Source organism: Lithobates pipiens, unplaced genomic scaffold (genome assembly GCF_037356315.1).
Source record: "Lithobates pipiens isolate NorthernLeopardFrog02 unplaced genomic scaffold, aLitPip1_a1.2 Scaffold_23, whole genome shotgun sequence".
Lineage (NCBI taxonomy): Eukaryota > Metazoa > Chordata > Amphibia > Anura > Ranidae > Lithobates > Lithobates pipiens.
In genome coordinates this window covers 148,430,272-148,449,634 of record NW_027507785.1, presented here as the reverse complement: position 1 = coordinate 148,449,634, position 19,363 = coordinate 148,430,272, and the positions used below count along the sequence as shown (strand labels likewise).

The window sequence follows — 19,363 nt, the reverse complement described above, 5'->3', positions numbered from 1 at the left end:
TAACGTAAAGAGAAAAAGGAGGGGTGGCTGCTGTGTCGATCAGTGAATTACAGAGAAAGGGATTTTACGGCGAGTACAAAAAAAAAAATAGGATTTTTTTGTACTCACCGTGAAATCCTTTTCTCTGTAATTCACCGACCGACACAGCTCCTCTCTGTAACAAAATGGGTTGTTAGCCCCATCACTAGGAGATACTAGGCAAAAGTTGTAATACAACACTTCAGGCTACAATCCCCCACACTCTGCACTAGTAGTCTCAGTACATCAACAAGCAGTATAACAAAGAGAACAAGGAGGGGCAGGTGCTGTGTTGATCGGTGAACTACAGAGAAAAGGAATTTACGGTGAGTACAAAAAAAATCCTATTTTCTCTTATATTCACCGACCGACACAGCTCCTCTCTGTAACAAAATGGGACGTCCCCAAGCAGTGCCAAACGAGGGGTGGGAAAAAAACAGCATAAAACTTCATCCACCATGGCAAGTGAGAACTAGCGAAACTATACCCACATAAAAAAAAAGCAGTGCGTGAAAACACCACACACACACACACACACACACACACACACACACAACAGGGTACCCTCAACAGGAGTGATCCCCAAGACCGCAGCAACTGCGGAAGTAATGCAAACAATGCATTAACGTAACGGTACTGTGTTTTTATAAAAAAAAAACAAAAAAACATGGATTGCATAGTCAATTGCAACTACACGGCCGCTTGCAAACCTTTGCAGCCAAAACAGGCATCAGCCGATGCACTGACGTCTACTTTGTAGAACTTGGTAAATGTATGGACAGACGACCAGGTCGCAGCTTTACACACCTAAGCGACAGACGCTTGGTGTCGGAAGGCCCAAGACGTTCCTATTGCCCTTATGGAGTGGGCCGTGGCCGGAAAGGGGGGCACCTGCCCCTTCAAGGCATAGGCTTGTACTACAATCTGTCTGATCCACCTGAAAATAGTGGCCGACGAGACCGCCATGCCTTTCTTTGGACCATCCACTGAAACAAACAGTGAGTCTGACTTCTGAAAGGGAGCCATGGCAGACAAATGCACCTTCAGAGCCCTAAACACATCTAGAGTGTGAAGGGCCAAATCCTTAGGGTGTTTTGGCTTGGGACACAGAGAAGGTAATACAATGTCCTCATTGATATGAAAAGCCGAGACCACTTTCGGTAAAAAGGACGGTTGCGGACGCAACACCACCTTATCCCTGTGGATAACCAGATATGGCGACTTGCAGGACAAGGCCGCCAGTTCCGAAACCCTCCTGGCCAATGTGATGGCCACTAGGAAGACTACTTTCTGGTAAAGAGTTAACAAGGGAATCTCCCTGATATTTTCAAACGGCAGTCTTTGAAGCACTGACAACACCAGGTTTATTTGAACCTGGTGTTGTCAGCGCTTCAAAGACCGCCGTTTGAAAATATCAGGGAGATTGCCTTGTTGACTCTTTCCCAGAAAGTCCCAGGGGGGGTAACGGTGGATGCCCCGGAGGGACTACGTGTCGTACCCCCTGGACAAAAGGTACTCACTAAGGAGTGCGATGCCAGGGGTCATTGAAAAAAGACAGCCAAAGCTGAAATTTGTCCTTTGATGGTGCTTAATGCCAATTTCTGGTCAACTCCTTGCTGGAGAAACAGCAGAATCCTGGATATAGCAAAGGAACGTGGATGCCATCCTTTCTCCTCACACGTGGAGATGTAGGCCTTCCAGGTACGATGGTATATCTTCCGAGAAGAAGATTTCCGTGCCCTCAACAAAGTTGGAATCACGGAGTCCGAGACACCCCGGTTCCTCAACATCTGGCTCTCAATAGCCATGCCGTTAAAGCCAGCGATGGTAAAGCAGGATAGAGAATTGGACCTTGAGATAGGAGGTCCTCTCACAACGGCAGTTGCCAGGGAGCGTCTGCCACCAGCCGCACCAGATCTGCGTACCAAGGACGCTGAGGCCAATCTGGGGCAACCAGTATTACCGGGATCACCTCGGCTTCCACTCTGCGAAGCAGACGTGGCAACAGTTTCAGTGGAGGAAAGGCGTAGATCAGCTGGTACTGATCCCACGGAGCCACCAGTGCGTCTTCCCACGGATCTCTCGACCTGGACACGAATCTTGGCACCTTCCGATTGAGACGAGAGGCCAGTAGATCCACATCTGGTGTGCCCCACTTCAGGTACAGCAGCCTGAATATCTCTGGATGCAATGTCCATTCTCCTGGGTCCAGCATCTGTCGGCTCAGATAGTCTGCCTGACAGTTCTCCACTCCTGGGATGTAAATGGCCGATAGGGCCGGTACGTGTCGCTCTGCCCACCGAAGTATGTGAGCGACCTCCTGTGCAGCAGCTGAGCTTCTTGTTCCCCCTTGGTTATTTACATATGCCACAGCCGTGGTGTTATCTGACTGTATCCTGATCAGACGCCCTTGAAGTCTTATCGACTATGTGTGGAGACACAGCCTGATCGCTCTCAATTCGAGCAGATTGATCGGCAACTTTGATTCTTCCGTCGACCAGAGGCCCTGAGCCGACTGAACCCCCATCACTCCACACCAGCCGGATAGGCTGGTGTCCGTTGTGCTCACTGTCCACTTCAGAGGTAGGAACGACTTCCCTGACTGAATCACCGGGGACCTCAGCCACCAGGTCAGGGAGTCTCTGACTGACTGTCTCACCTGGATCTGTCGATCCAGGGACAACTGAGATTTGTCCCACTTTGTCAAAATCTCCTTCTGCAGGACTCTGGTGTGGAACTGGGCATATGGTACTGCCTCGAAGGAGGCTACCATGAATCCCAGGATTTGCATGCAAAAGCGGAGCGATGACCACTTGCGGTTCATCAGCAGGGAGAAAAACTCTCGCTTCCCTGGAGTCCAGCAACAAGCTCAGGTACTCCAGACGCTGGGTCGGTACAATCACTTTAGGTTCAACAGCCACCCAAATTCCTGCAGGGTCTGCATGGTGATCGCCACATCCTCCTCTAATTCTGAGGCGGAAGATGCCCTCAGGAGGAGATTGTCTAGGTATCCCACGATCACGATCCCATGTTACCGCAGCAACGCTAAAACTGGAGCATATACCTTGGTAAAGACTCGGGGGGCTGATGCCAGACCAAAAGGAAAAGCCACAAACTGGTAGTGGGCTTCCCCGACTGCAAACCACAGAAACTTTTAATGCCGGAGGCATATGGGTATCTGCACTGTCACAAAGTGATTGAGGGCTTTAAGGTTCAAGATTGGACGTACCCCTTCCTTCTTGGGAACTACCAACAGATTCGTCAGGACTTTCTTAGATGCCTGGTCAGCAGACCAGCATTTTAACCAAATCAAGCGCCACAGCACCACTGCTGACACTGAAGCCCTGGATGACAAAGGAAGAGTATCCAGGGCAGCATCACAAATGTACTTAAGGCCTTACACTAGTTGGTCTGCTAGTTTCACGCAGACAGGAGAAGCCTGTTGCTCTCCTACTTCACGGTGCAACAGTTTTGCCCACTCAGTGTCTGCGACACAAGTGCGGATGCCAGTACTGGTCGCACGCGGACCCCACCACAGTAAACAAGGAACGAGCCACTGCCTCGGCCTTCCTGTCCGTGGGATCCCTAAAGGCAGGAGTCCCCTCTACTGGGATCGTGGTTACTTTGTTTAACCTGGATACTGGGGGTCCACGACCGGAGGAGCCGACCGCTTTTTGAGAAGGCTCTCCTCAAAGGGGTAATGCACCGCCATGGATTTGGGGACTGAAAAGGTCCATTGAGGGCGACCCGAATCCTTGTAATTGAACTTGTCAAAATAAGTCAGATACGGGAACACCTTAGGTGAACGTGCTGGCTTACGGGATCCAAAAGGGACCGCTACCTCAGCAGAGGAATCTGCTGGCTCCTGAATCTTCAGGGTATCACGCACAGCTGTTTTAAGTGCTCAAACAAGCGATTTGTCGTCCCCGGACGGGGACTCATCCTCACTGTCCGAACAGTCCTGGTCAGCGTCGTCTGACAAGACAGAGAAGGAGTGACCAGCCTAAGCAGGGCCCGAGTCTGCGTCAGATCTCTCCCCAGAGGACGGGGACCGGGGGGCAGGGGCTGCTTTAGTGCACCTTTCTTCCCACGCACCGCCTCCATCTTGGCAGCAAACGAATTGAGGACCGCTGTCAGGGTGTCCATAGGCACTGAGCAGTCTGCAGGTGACCCGGTTGCAATTGCCTGGATTTTGGGGGAAGAAAAACCAGTTCTGAAGCCATGCCGACCCTACCCTGTCTGCCACCGAAGGGGACTTAGGACAGTGACAGTCTCACCCTCCTTACTACTGCTGGCTGAGGGGCTCTTTCTCACAGGACTCACCACCCTGAGGGGTTCTGCGCTATCAAGCAGGTCATGCCTGTAGTCTCTGCTGGCTCCCAGGTGCAGAGGAAACAGTGTGGTGTCGGTGGAAGCAGCTGCTAATGGTGCTCAGGCTCCAAGTAAATGGCCGCCCAGCGTCCAGCATGAGGACATAAAACAAAGGGAAAACGGCCGTTAGAGTACAGGAGTACATGCTGCCGCTAGAGAACACTGAAAAACATGTTCAGGCTTCAAGAAAATGGCCGCCGGCATCCTGTAGAGGGACAATCACAAGGAAAATGGCCGCCGAAGCCCAGGAGAACATGCTTTCACTTGCCCACACCTAAGATGGCTGCTGAATGCAAGGGCCATGAGGGACAGGGAGAAACAATGGCGGTGAGTACAGCGCTGCACAGGAAACAAGCATAGACTCAAAGACATCTTCCAGGGACATGAAAAACAGGACCTAGGACTCAGCCAGCCAGCACCACCCCCTCCCCCCCCCAGGTGAGAGCCCCACCGGAGAGCCCCACCGGAGAGCCTCTGCACAGACACACACACTGCCTCAGCAGCATCCCCCGGGGGGGAGGGGGAAAGGGACAGGGAGAGAAGAGAGGGAGGTGAGGGACCGCGGAATCGACCTCCCAGGGAATGCACAGCTGCTCCGCACCACCGAGGTAGGGAGAGCTTTACTTACCAGTCCTGCCTGCAGAGCTGGGAGACATTCTATTACAGACCCACTCACTGATCAATACAGGGTGGCTGCTGGCACAGCACACTGACGCAGACATATGTGTGTCCCGGAGCATAAAAGCTCACTGGCTACCTCTGGAGCTGAGGTTTCGTCGTGGCCGGACTAGCCCGGAGCTGCGACCTGCACACACTCGATGGCTGGACTGGGGAGACTACAAGGATAAGGGTATCTAGCCTGTCACCCTGCCGGCTGTTGATAGCAGATCACAGGATCAATAATCATGCGCAAAAAGTCAAGCTTCTGCAGAAAAAAAAAAAAACACGGAACGATGGACCCGGTGGGTTCCAAGGTCCTTCTCTAGGCAAAATAAAACTGATGACTGCATGGCAGACTGGAGAGTTGTTGCCCAAGGGACCGTCCCCTGGGCAGAACGGGAAAGTTCTGAGTGTTAAATAACAAGTAATGCCTAGTATTCGCCTAGTGGTGGGCATAACAACCCAATGGCTAAGAGAGGAGCTGTGTCAGTCAGTGAATATAAGAGAAATTACATTTTGAAAGGAATTAAAGTCATTTAAAACTGCTTGTGGCTTTAACGTAATGTCTGGTCCTGGCAATATGGATGAAAATCAGTGGGACAAACGGCTTGGGTACCCCTCCTTCCCAGTACATTATCAGGCCCTTTGGGTCTTGTATTGATATTAGAGGAACCCCGCACCCAAATTAAAAAAAGGAAAGGCGTGGGGCCCCCAGGCCCTATATACTTTGAACAGCAGTATACAGGCGGTGCAAACAAGACAGGGACTGTAGGTTTGTTAAGTATCGGTTTGTAATGGTACATTTTTTAAGTGTAGCTCCAGTCAAAAAATCTATTTTTAAGCATTTTGGAAAATATAGGGAAGGGTTATCACCCTTGTAACATTTTGGGCCTTAGGCACTGGTGCCACAATACTGCAACCACTCACAGATTTTGTAGTTGAGCGCAGCAACTAACCCTGCTGCAAAATATTGCATAAAAAAATTGTAATCACATGCCCGTTAAACAGGGCGGAAAAATTGGGTCTGGTGGCGGCGCCCAGAACAAAAAATTTTCTAACAAGCTATTACCATCATCATTGAGGAGGAAGAGGATAGTCACTCAGCATAGGCAGTCTTGAAGGGATCTGACATTTCAAAAAAATTATTCGTTACATCAGCATCAGGTGCTTGGTAACTGGTGGTGATCCAAGACAGATTCATTTTTATGAAGGTCAGTCGATCAACCGAGTCAGTGGACACACACCCTGTGATCGGTTACAAAGCCTCCAGCAGCCCTGAATATGCGTTCTGAAAGAACGCTGGATGCAGGACAGGCCAGTAGCTCAATTGCATACTGTGCAAACTCTGGCCAGTGATCCATCCTCAAGACCCAATAACCCAGAGGATTTTCAGTGGTAAAGTTGTCCAAGTCTGATCTTGCCCCGAGGTATCCCTGAACCATGTAAATCAAACGCTGGCGATGGTTGCTGGAACCAATAATACCTTGTGCTGCAGACTAAAAAATTGTCTGAACGCATCGGTCAGCCTGCCAACTTCTCCACCGTTCCTTCGGTGACTGACCAAAGCCTTAGCAACAAGTTGTCCAGGACCAGGAATTTGTAAACTTCCAGGCTCTGGAAACGCGTTGCACAGACCTTTCTGCAAGGCCTCCCGAAGATGTTTCATCCTCCGCTCCCTCTGGGACGGCAAGATAAGGTCCGCAACCTTACCCTTGTAATGTGCATCAAGGAGGGTAAATAGCCAGTAATGATCCCTCTTCTTGATCCAACGAATACGAGGAACCTTCCGCAGGCTTTGCAGGATCAGGGAGGCCATGCAGTGTAGGATAGCTGAGGCATTCAGTAAAGAGTCCTCTGGGTCACTAAGGACGATATGATCCGCAGCTACCTCCTCTCAGCCACGTACAAGTCCATAGGTTTCTTGTGACTGTAAATGATCCCTAAAAGACTGCTGCTGATGCCGAGTGCTAGGCTCCACCTCCATGCTGACACAATAATCCTCCTCGTCCTTTTTCTGTGTGATTGGCAGGCCAGCAGGAACACTGTCTGCATAAAGGTGGCCTTGAGAGGTAAGGAAGTCCTCCTTTTCCTGCCTCTGTCCATTATGCCATGCAGCGTGTGCTCAAACAAGTGGACAAGAGGGACAGTGTCACTGATGCATGCACCGTCACTGTTCACCATCCTCATGGTTTCCTCAAATGGTGACACGACAGTGCATGCATCCCTGAACATGGGGAGGGGGGGGGGGCAAAACAAGCTCCCCTGACCCTGTCCTGGTGTCATAGTAACACAGGTACTCATTGCTGTCCTTCTGCTGCATGTGCAGCCACTGCAGCATGGCCGACGTGGAGTTTCACCTGGTGGGCATGTCACAGATTAGGCGGTTCTTGGGCAGGTTAAATTCCTTTTGGAGGTCAGCCAGCCAAGCACTGGCATTATATGACTGGCAGAAACGTACACAGACTTTCCTGGCCTGACTCAGGGCATCCTGTAAGCCTGGGTGCTTGCCCAAGAACCGCTGCACCACCAAGTTAAGGACGTGAGCCAAACAGGGCACATGGGTCAGTTGTCCTTGTCAGAAGGCGGAGGGGAGGTTGGTGCCATTGTCGTAAACCCCCATTCCTGGCATAAGCTGGCGTGGCGTCAACCACCTCTCAGCCTGCCCCTGCAGAGCTGACAGAATCTCTGCCCCAGTATGGCTCCTGTCCCCCAAGCACACCAGCGCAAGCACCGCATGGCATATTTTTGCCTGCGTGCTTGCGTAGCCCCTTAAACGCCTACGGAGCACTGCTGGTTCCGAGGACAAAGCACAGGAAGAGGCCATAGAGGAAGAAGAGGATGGGACGGAGGAGAGAGGTGTGTCAGAATCACCAGTAGAAGCATTTTGGAGGCTTGGTGGCAGAACAACCTCCAACACTACTGCACTTTGTGCTGCAGTCTTCCCAGACGCCAGCAGAGTCGCCCAATGCACCGTGAAAGATGGGTAATGTCCCTGTTCATGCCTGCTGGACCATGAGTCAGCGGTAATATGCACATTACCGCTGACCACCCTGTCCAGCGAGGCAAAGACATTGCTTTCCACATGCCAGGAAAGCTGGAATCGCCTTCCGTGAGAAAAAGTGGCGTTTGGGAACCTGCCACTGAGGAACCGCACATTCCACAAACTCACGGAAGGGGGCAGAGTCTACCAACAGAAAAGACAGCAGTTGAAGTGCTAGCAATTTAGCCAAGCTACCATTCAACCGCTGGGCATGTGGATGGCTGGGAGGGAACTTCTTTCGATGGTGCAGCAGCTGGGGCAGGGAAATTTGTCTGGTACAATCTGACGTTGGTATACAGATAGCAGATTGCCCGCAAGTACTTGGCTGTGACACACCTAATTCTACACCTTCATTCCTCTCAGTGCAGGTTTCAGAGAGGACTGAAGGTATAGTGGGGTTGGAGATCCCAGCTGATGAGGAGCAAGGAGAAGTCCGCTTTGTTCTTTGGCGTGGGTCTTTTAAGCACGCTTGCCAACGAACTGCATGGCAGGTCGACATATGTCTGGTCAAGCATGTGGTGCCCAAGTGGCTGATGTTTTCACCACACGAGATACGCTTGAGACATATGTTACAAATGGCAGCGGTGCGATCTGATTTACTCGTCTCAAAAAAGGGCCACACCAAAGAACTTTTGGAATGATGCGCAGAGACAACATCGCCCTGCACATGCGGAGCTCTTCGGTGTGATGCAGTCGGTGTGCTGCCCTTTAGCTGGCCCCTGGAGGGCATCCTACCTCGGAGACCTGCATCCTCCTCCTCCTATCAGGCACCCACGTGGAGTCAGTGACCTCATCATCCCCTCCCTCATAACTGGCGGTATGCTGCAGCTGGGGGAACATGACTGCCAGATTGCGGTCCTTCTTGGGCACCCCCTCTCTCTGGACTCATGTTACTGCCTGCCTCTAGCTGGGTACCATCATCACAGCCTTCAAAACGCTCGGCATCCTTCTGGAGCATGTACCAAACACTGTGGTGAAACAGTTCGGGGGACTCCTCAGGAGGAGATGGTGGGGCTAGGGAAGGAGTGAATGATGGCACTGAGCCGAGGGAAGAGGTCGCGTTGGCAGCTGCTTTGGCAGACAAAGTACCCAGAACCTGGGTGAGAGAGGATGAGAACGGCTTGGTCATCCACTCTACCAAGTCTCCGGCATGTTGCGGCTCAACACGGGCAGCTGTCAAAAAAAAAAAAAGACGAGCGTGTCCCACGGCCACGTGCTGATGAGGATGCACCGTGTTCACAACCAGCACTGTTGCCTCTATACACAGAGCCTGCTTGCCCTCTTATTGGCTCATGACTGTCAGCACTCACACACTCCAAAGGCATGCTGGTAGGTTAATTGGCTTCTGTCCAAAATTGGCCCTAGTATATGAATGGGGACCTTGGACTGTGGGCTCCTTGAGGATAGGGACTGATGTGAGTGTACAATGTACAGGGATAGGGATAATTGTAGACACTCGCTCAGGTTGGACTGGTGTCTTTATTCCACCTTACTAACCAAGTATTCAGGTAAGATTTACATGCACACTGTGCAAAGGATACTAAAACAAAAAAGTGCAGCTCCCTGCCTGTATTTGTATGAGAACGCCGGCAATTGTATTCAGGTAAAGCTTTAGGTGCACACTGTACAAAGGACACAGTACACCAAGTGAAAATATTGCAGCTCCCTGCCTGCCAGTATATTATGAAGAGAATAAAAGGAACGGATCTAGCTAAACTGAATACATATATATATATATATATATATATATATATATATATACACATACATATATATATATATATATATATATATATATATATGTACACACATATACACACACACACACACATATATACATATATACATATATATACACACACACCTGGGATGCAGATATATCCTCTACACACTAACGGAAGCCAACTGACTTGCCTGCTTATTCTATCTTAAATCAAATGAAACTGTCTCTGTCAATCTCTCTCCACCACCGCAACACACTACACAAGGCCGCCACGCAGGCAGCCTTATAAAGTGTGGGGTGTGCACCCTGGCTTTGGCCAATCATGGCTCTCCGTTTGTTCTGAGCTGTGATTGGCCAAAGCATGCGGGTCACAGTGCAGGCTTGGCCAATCAACAGCCAGCAATGCACTACAATGCTGCAGTGAATTATGGGCTGTGATGCGCCACTCGAATTTGGAGTGAACGACCCCCAACGTTCGGGATTTGGCAAACGGGGCAAACTGACGATGTTCGAGATGAACATGGGTTTGACTCGAACACGAAGCTCATCCCTACTGGGGAGGGAGATTGCTGCTGGTGGGGGACCTATTGTTGGTGGGGGGGGTCTTATGTTGCTGGGGGGTCAGTTGTTGCTGAAAGATCTACTGTTGGTGGAGTTGTTTATTGTTGATGACAACCAGACTATTAATGCTGGCTGTGCGGAGATCTGTTGATGCTGCAGGGAGTCTTTTGTTGCTGGCGGGGAAATTTTGTTGTGGTAGGTCCATTGTTGTTAGAGGGATATATTGTTGCTGGCGGCAGGGGATCTATTTTACTGCTTTTCTTGATATCATTACCAAATTCCATATAAATTACTTAGAACCTTAAAATGATACTTGGTTATATATTGTCTAAAAGGGACGGTACTGGGCAGGGGTGGAGAAATGGGGTGACTCGGAAAGGGGGAGCTCCTGCACCTATTTTCTGAGAAAAAAAAAAGCCTATATATATATATATATATATATATATATATATATATATATATATATATATATATATATATATATATATATATATATATATAGAGAGAGAGAGAGAGAGATTGATTTTATTTTATATAGATATATAAATGAGAGAGAGAGAGAGAGAGAGATATATATAAAAAAATAAAAATGTTGATTTGTGTGCCATTATAGTCTGATGTACATGTATTGGGTTAGTGATATGGTATGATAGGATATGGAAGTGATGGCGTTTTGGAACTACATTCCCCATAATGCTCAAACTCTGCAGTGTAGTGGAGCTTAATGGGAAATGTAGTTCCAAAACATCTGGGGTGCCAAGGTTCGCCATCACTGTGACATGGTAATGTATGGTTTTGAGTGTGTGTTAATGAATGGCGAGTGAATGGACACCCCTTGCCTGTAGTGGATGCTAGAATGAAAATGCCAATATGGAGAAAATACGGAATGGTGCCATAGCAATTGCCTTGGAAGAATTGTGGTGGTGTGTCACTCAGATGCAAAGTGGCACATGTTGGGTGGCACAACATCTAAGGTCAGACATTCCTGGACTGTTCCACGAAGGCTGTCTCTGAAGAAGGGTGATGTGAGCTATTCAGGCACAAAGCGGATTATGTTGCAAGTCAACATGCTTTTAATAGATATTTTTGGACTGTGGAGACCTGGTAATATTAAACACATCTGGATACGGCTGAGGGTAGCCTGGAATGCCAGCAGAGCAATATTACCCATCAGAGGGTGTATAACAGAAGGGTGTATATTATGTCTTCATCTGGGGAAGGATTCACACATACCCCCTGGCAGCGGGGTATGGGAATAAGAGCATGAGCTCCGACCTCCTGGTAATGTGAAGATTTACAGCGCCTAATTGCCTCACTTTCAACCATACCATCAAAGGGACCAGATGTGGACTGGAATACTGACTTGGCACTGCTATATTGCCATCAAACTTCTTGATCCATCTGCTGGTGGTTGAGGACAGCAACACTTCCTGAAAGTTTACTGCTTTTTTGCTCATTGGACAGAGGACTACACAGGCGGGAAGAGAATGTTTGTGTGGGTTGTGTCTAAGTGCTTTAAAATGCGAGGGCCAATGATGAAGGCCCTCTCTTTCTCTTGGAGCCCAGCTAACATACAGACCCTGAGGATGGATGTATGCAACACATCTCTGCTTGTGTATTTTATATGCTCTATATTATTATCCTTAGATTTTATGTTCATGTTCTGCTTTCTGTGTAAACAAACAAGACATTTGCTTCCTTGAGCATTGTGTATTTTTATAGCTATTTTTTGTATCATCACCATTAATATTGTCAGAGCTTTTATAGACTAGCGAATTATAGGAACATGCAAGATAATATGGTACATATTTATTATTTAAATAGGGGGAATCCAAAAACCCACCCCCTATTTCACCTGATGATCCAGCCAGTAACACATTTCATATCTTAGGGCATCTCCTCTCCCTGAAGGAGCAACAGACACACATTTGGGCAGCAACATTGTCAGTTTGAGGAGAGGATAGAGTTTGAAGCATTAGCGGATTTAGATGGGCTGGAGTAACAATTTAGGACAAAACTGCCTATAACACTTATTAGGTACGTTACAGCAACAGGTTTTTTTTCTTTTGGAATAAAGGTTTTCCACAAATGAATAAAAGCTGATCACTGCAGGAAGTAACCACAATTTTAGTGGACTTGACCTGCTAACAAACGTTCAAAAATAAGTTAAAAGACTTACCTGCTGAACTACAAGGTGAAAATAAAGACAAATAAGACTAAAAGAAAACAAATGCAGTCTCCACATCTAAGAATTGGTAAGCTACAATACAGTAGATTTATGCAAGAATGGCAACAGAGAAACAGGGATTTTTTTTAAATAATTCTAGGAATGCACAACAGTTGTGGCTTTTTGTACTGAAAGAATTTAAAAAATAGGATTTTTTTTTTGTACTCACCGTAAAATCCTTTTCTCTGCAATTCACCGACCGACACAGCTCCTCTCTGTAACAAATGGCTTGTTAGCCTTATCACTAGAAGAATACTAAGTTGTAACACAACACTCAGAACTCTTCGCTCTGCCAAGGGGGGGCGGTCCCTCAGGCTACAACCCCCCACCTTGCAGCAGCATCAGTACATTAACAAGCAGTATAACGTAAAGATAAAAAGGAGGGGCGGGTGCTATGTCGGTCTGTGAATTACAGAGAAAAGAATTTTACGGCGAGTACTAAAAATCCTATTTTCTCTTATATTCACCGACCGACACAGCTCCGCTCTGTAACAAATGGGACGTCCCCAAGCAGTGCCAAAACGAGAGGTGAGAAAAAAAAAACTGCATAAAAACTTCATCCACCATGGCAAGTGGGAACTAGTGAAACTAAACCCACAAAAAACCACCACACAAAAAAACAGGGTATCCTCAACAGGAGTGATCCCCAAGACCGCATCAAACTTCGGAAGTAATGCAACAGTGCATTAACATAACAGTACTGCACTCTTATCGATAAACTAGGAAAAAATATCTATTGCATATTCAATTGCTACTACACGGCCAAATGCAAAACTTTGCGGCCAAAACAGGCATCAGCCGATGCACTGATGTCTACCTTGTAGAACTTGATAAACTTGTGGACAGATGACCAGGTCGCCACCTTACAAATCTGAGCGACCGACGCTTGTGTCGGGAGGCCCAAGATGTTCCGATTGCCCTTGTGGAGTAGGGCGTGACCGAAAAAGGTGGCAGCTGCCCCTTCAAGGCATAGGCTTGTACTACAATCTGATCCACCTGGAAATGGTGGCAGACGAGACCGCCATGCCTTTCTTTGGACCAGCCACCGAAACAATAAGTCTGACTTCTGAAAGGGAGTCGTGGCAGACAAATACATCTTCAGAGCCCTATCCACGTCAAGAGCGTGAAGGGCCACCTCCTTTAGGGTGCTTCAGGCTTAGGATACCGAGATGGTAATACAATGTCCTCATTGATATGAAAAGCCAAGACCACTTTCGGTAGAAAGGACGGTTGCAGACACAACACCACCTTATCCCTGTGGATAACCAGATAGGGAAACTTGCAGGACAAAGCTGCCAGTTCCAAAACCTTCCTGGCCAATGTGATGGCCACTACAAAGACCACTTTCTGGAAAAGAGTCAACAGGGAAATCTCCCTATTTTCAAACTGCGGTTTTTGAAGTGCCGACAACACCAGGTTCAAATCCCATGTGGGCAACGGTGGATGCACCGGAGGCACCACGTGTCGTACCCCCTGAACGAAAGTACTCACTAAGGAGTGCAATGCCAGGGGTCGTGGAAAAAAGACAGCCAAGGCTGAGATTTGCCCTTTGATGGTGCTTAATGCCAATCTCTGGTCAACTCCTTGCTGGAGAAACAGCAGGATCCTGGATATGGAAAGAGAGCGCGGATGCCATCAGTTCTCCTCACACATGGAGATGTAGACCTACCAGGTACGATGGTATATCTTCCGAGAAGATTTCCGCGCCCTCAACATAGTTGGAATCACCGAGTCCGACAGACCCCGGTTCCTCAACACCTGGCTCTCAATAGCCATGCCGTTAAAGCCAGCGATGGTAAAGCAGGATGGAGAATTGGACATTGAGACAGGAGGTCCTCTCGCAACGGCAGTCGCCAGGGAGCGTCCTCCACCAGATGCACCAGGTCTGCGTACAAAGGATGCTGAGAAAAATCTGGGGTAACCAGTATTACTGGGATCCCCTCGGCTTCCACTCTGCGAAGCAGACGTGGCAACAGTTTCAGTAGAGGAAAGGCGTAGATCAGCTGGTACTGATCCCACGGAGCCACCAGCGTGTCTGACGCGTCAGCCCACGGATCTCTTGTCCTGGACACAAATCTTGGCAGCTTCTGATTGAGACGGGAGGCCAGTAGATCCACATCTGGTGTGCCCCACTTCAGGCACAGCAACCTGAATATCTCTGGATGCAATGCCCATTCTCCTGGGACCAGCATCTGTCGACTCAGATAGTCCGCCTGCCAGTTCTCCACTCCTGGGATGTAAATGGCCGACAGGGCAGGTACGTGTCGCTCTGCCCACCGAAGTATGTGAGCAACCTTCCATGCAGCGGCTGAGCTTCTTGTTCCCCCTTGGTGATTGATGTATGCCACAGCCGTGGCGTTGTCTGACTGTATCCTGATCGGATGCCCTTGAAGTCTCATTGACCATGTGTAGAGGCACAGCCTGATCGCTCTCAATTCAAGCAGATTGATTGGCAACTCGGATTCTTCCATCGACCAGAGGCCCTGAGCCGACTGAACCCCCATTACTCCACCCCAGCCGGATAGACTGGCGTCCATTGTGATCACCGTCCATTTCAGAGAAAGGAACGATTTTCTGGACTGAATCACCGGGGACCTCAACCACCAGATCAGTGAGTCTGACTGACTGGCTCACCTGGATCTGTCGATCCAGGATCAACTGAGATTTGTCCCATTTCGTCAAAATCTCCTTCTGCAGGACTCTGGTGTGGAACTGGGCATAAGGTACTGCCTCGAAGGAAGCTACCATGAGTCCCAGTACTCGCATGCAAAACCGGGGGCGACGACCACTTGCGGTTCATCAGCAGTTTGACCACGGATCTGAGTCTGCAATTTGTCTGAAGGAAGAAAAACTCTTGCTTCCCTGGAGTCCAACAGCAAGCCTAGGTACTCCAGATGCTGGGTCGGTACAATCACTGACTTCTTTAGGTTCAACAGCCACCCAAATTCTTGCAGGGTCTGCATGGTGATCACCACATCCTCCTAATTCTGAGGCGGAAGATGCTCTCAGGAGGAGATCGTCTAGGTATCTCACGATCGCGATCCCACGTTGTCGGAAGCAACACCAAAACTGGAGCCAGTACCTTGGTAAAGACTCGGGGGGCTGATGCCAGACCAAAAGGAAGAGCCACAAACCGGTAGTGGGCATCCCCGACTGCAAATTGCAGAAGCTTTTGATGCCGAAGGCATATGGGTATGTGCAGGTACGCATCCTGGCTGTCTAAGGACGCCAGGGAGTCCCCTTGATGAAGTGCAGCGACTACTGAGCGAACGGAATCCATTCTGAACCTCTGCACTTTTACAAAGTGATTGAGGGCTTTTAGGTCCAAGATCGGACGTACCCCTTCCTTCTTAGGAACCACAGATTTGAGTAGAATCCCTGGAAGCGTTCCGAGTCCGGAACCGGTACAATCACCCCGCGATTCAGCAAATCCCTTACCGCCAACAGGGCCTCCCGGCGAACCGGGGATACGGGTATGCTGGAGGGGAAGAATCTGTTTGGCGGCCAAGAGAGAAACCATCTTGTAGCCTGTGGAAATCAAATCGCAGACCCATTGGTCGGATAACCGGGAAGACCACCGGGCTGCAAACTCCCGAAGGCGATCCCCCACCCGAGACATGGGTGGGGGCAAACCTTCATGCGGTAGCACTTTTATTCACAGGCTTGCGGTTCCAGGGACGTTTTTGACCGTCCGTGGGTGTCCTGTCGGGCTGGGGATGTTTTGTCGAAGCTGCGGACGGACGAAAAAGCCATTTGTGAGCGGAAAAGAGGGCCCTTGCCTACGGCGTGGCACCTTAGCCTTCCTGGCCTGTGGGAGTAGGGTACTCTTACCACCTGTGGCATTTTTAATAATGTCATCTAATGAGGCCCCAAAGAGCCAGAGATGTACTTAAGGCCTTGCACTAGTTGGTCTGCTAGTTCCATACAGACAGGGGAAGCCTGGTGCTCTCCCAATTCATGGTGCAAAAGTTTTGCCCACTCAGTCAGTGTTTGCAACACAAGTGCGGATGCCAGTACAGGTCGCACTGCTGACCCCACAACCATAAACAAGGAACGAGCCACCGCCTCGGCCTTCCTGTCCGTGGGATCCTTGAATACAGGAGTCCCCTCAACCGGGATTATGGTTACTTTATTTAACATGGACACTGGGGGGTCCACAACCAGAGGAGACGACCATTTCTTGAGAAGGCTTTCCTCAAAGGGGTAACTCACCGCCATGTATTTGGGGACCGAAAAGGTCCGTTGCGGGCGACCACATTCCTTGTAAATTAACTTATCAAAATAAGTCAGATACGGGAACACCTTAGGTGAACGTCCTGGCTTGTGGGACCCAAAAGGGACCGGTACATCAGCAGAGGGATCCGCTGACTCCTGAATCTTCAGGGTATCACGCACAGCTGTAATAAGTGCCCCAACTAGCGCTTTGTCACGCATGGACCCGGACAGGGACTCATTCTCACTGTCCGAAAGGTCCTGGTCAGCGTCATCTGACAAGACAGAGCAGGGGTCACCGACCTCAGCAGGTTCCGAGTCTGCATCAGAGCTCCCCCCCCCCCGGGGGGGGGGGGCTGCTTTTTAGCACCTTTCTTCCCACGTACCGTCTCTATCTTGGCAAAGAACGAATTGAGGACCGCCGTAAGGGTGTCCATAGGGAAAGTGCAGTCCCCAGGTGACCCGGTTGCAATTGCCTGGATTTCAGGGGAAGAAACACCAGTTTCTGAAGCCATGCTGACCCTACCCTGTCTGCCACCCGAAGGGGACAGTGACAGTCCCACCCTCCTGCTGCCGCTGGCTGAGGGGCTCTAACCCGCTGGACACTCAATCCCTGGGCCGTTCCACGCTGTATTACCGCAATGCCTGAAGATCCCCAGCGCTCCCAGATGCAGAGATAGCAGAAAACTGTGTCGGTGGCCGGCCGGTCGCACGGTCGGTGAACGATCGGTGGGCGATCAAACACACACGTTCAGAACAGAGGATCACCTTCCCAGCACCCTGTGATGACCAAACAGGAAGCAGAGGGCACAGGGGCAGCCCATACTTAAAATGGCCCTTGCCCATACTTAAAATGGCCGCCAAACAGCGCTATGAGGGACTAGAGAGAACATGTGGCAGGCACAGCGCTGCACCAAAACAGGCATGACTACACAGTCATCCAACGGAACTAAGCTTCAGGACCCAGGCACCCAGCTCAGCTAAAACCCCCAGGTGAGAGCCCAAACACACACACTGCTCAGCACATGTACAGCCCCCTCATGGGGGGGAAAGGAGGGAGATAGAGACCAGGGATAGAAGAGAGGGGGTGAGGGGGGCCCCCGAATCGACCTCCCAGGGAATGCCCAGCTGCTCCACCCTGCCAGGCAGGGAGAGCTGTACTTACCAGTCCTGAAGCTGGGAGACATTCCACGGTAGTCAGCTCCTGATCAGTACAGGGAAGGACTACTGGCCTCGGCATACTGTGACGCAGACCTCAGTAGCCCGGTCATATGTATGCCCCGAGCATAAAGCTCACGACCACCTCTGGAGCTGAGGTATGTCGTGGCCTGCCGAGCCTTAGCTGCATCCTGCACACGCTCTCTGGCCGGACTTGGGAGACTACAAGGATAAGTGAACCAGCCTATCACCCAGCCAGCTGTTGATAGATCACAGTATCAATCATCTTGCGCAAAAAGACGCTGTATTACCGCAATGCCTGAAGATCCCCAGCGCTCCCAGATGCAGAGATAGCAGAAAACTGTGTCGGTGGCCGGCCGGTCGCACGGTCGGTGAACGATCGGTGGGCGATCAAACACACACGTTCAGAACAGAGGATCACCTTCCCAGCACCCTGTGATGACCAAACAGGAAGCAGAGGGCACAGGGGCAGCCCATACTTAAAATGGCCCTTGCCCATACTTAAAATGGCCGCCAAACAGCGCTATGAGGGACTAGAGAGAACATGTGGCAGGCACAGCGCTGCACCAAAACAGGCATGACTACACAGTCATCCAACGGAACTAAGCTTCAGGACCCAGGCACCCAGCTCAGCTAAAACCCCCAGGTGAGAGCCCAAGCACACACACTGCTCAGCACATGTACAGCCCCCTCATGGGGGGGAAAGGAGGGAGATAGAGACCAGGGATAGAAGAGAGGGGGTGAGGGGGGCCCCCGAATCGACCTCCCAGGGAATGCCCAGCTGCTCCACCCTGCCAGGCAGGGAGAGCTGTACTTACCAGTCCTGAAGCTGGGAGACATTCCACGGTAGTCAGCTCCTGATCAGTACAGGGAAGGACTACTGGCCTCGGCATACTGTGACGCAGACCTCAGTAGCCCGGTCATATGTATGCCCCGAGCATAAAGCTCACGACCACCTCTGGAGCTGAGGTATGTCGTGGCCTGCCGAGCCTTAGCTGCATCCTGCACACGCTCTCTGGCCGGACTTGGGAGACTACAAGGATAAGTGAACCAGCCTATCACCCAGCCAGCTGTTGATAGATCACAGTATCAATCATCTTGCGCAAAAAGACAGGCTTCTGCATCAAAAAAACACAGACCTATGGGCCCGCAGGGTACCTAGGTCTATCTCCTTCACTAGGCAAGAAAAAACTGAGTTCTGCCTGAGCAGGCTGTGGGATTGTAGCCTAGGGACCACCCCATGGGTAGAACTAAAAGTTCTGAAGTGTTGTATTACAACTTGCCTAGTATCTTCAGTGATAGGGCTAACAACCCATTTTGTTACAGAGAGGAGCTGTGTCGGTCGGTGAATATATGAGAAACATTATTTAGT

At 50.0% G+C, this 19,363-nt stretch overlaps 1 protein-coding gene across 10 annotated transcripts in view; it reads right to left on the bottom strand.

Annotated features, from left to right (window-relative positions):
* The window catches only part of NOL8 (nucleolar protein 8), an 828,826-nt gene that overhangs the window by 586,283 nt on the left and 223,180 nt on the right, over positions 1–19,363 (bottom strand). The gene's annotated exons all lie outside the window — the stretch shown is intronic.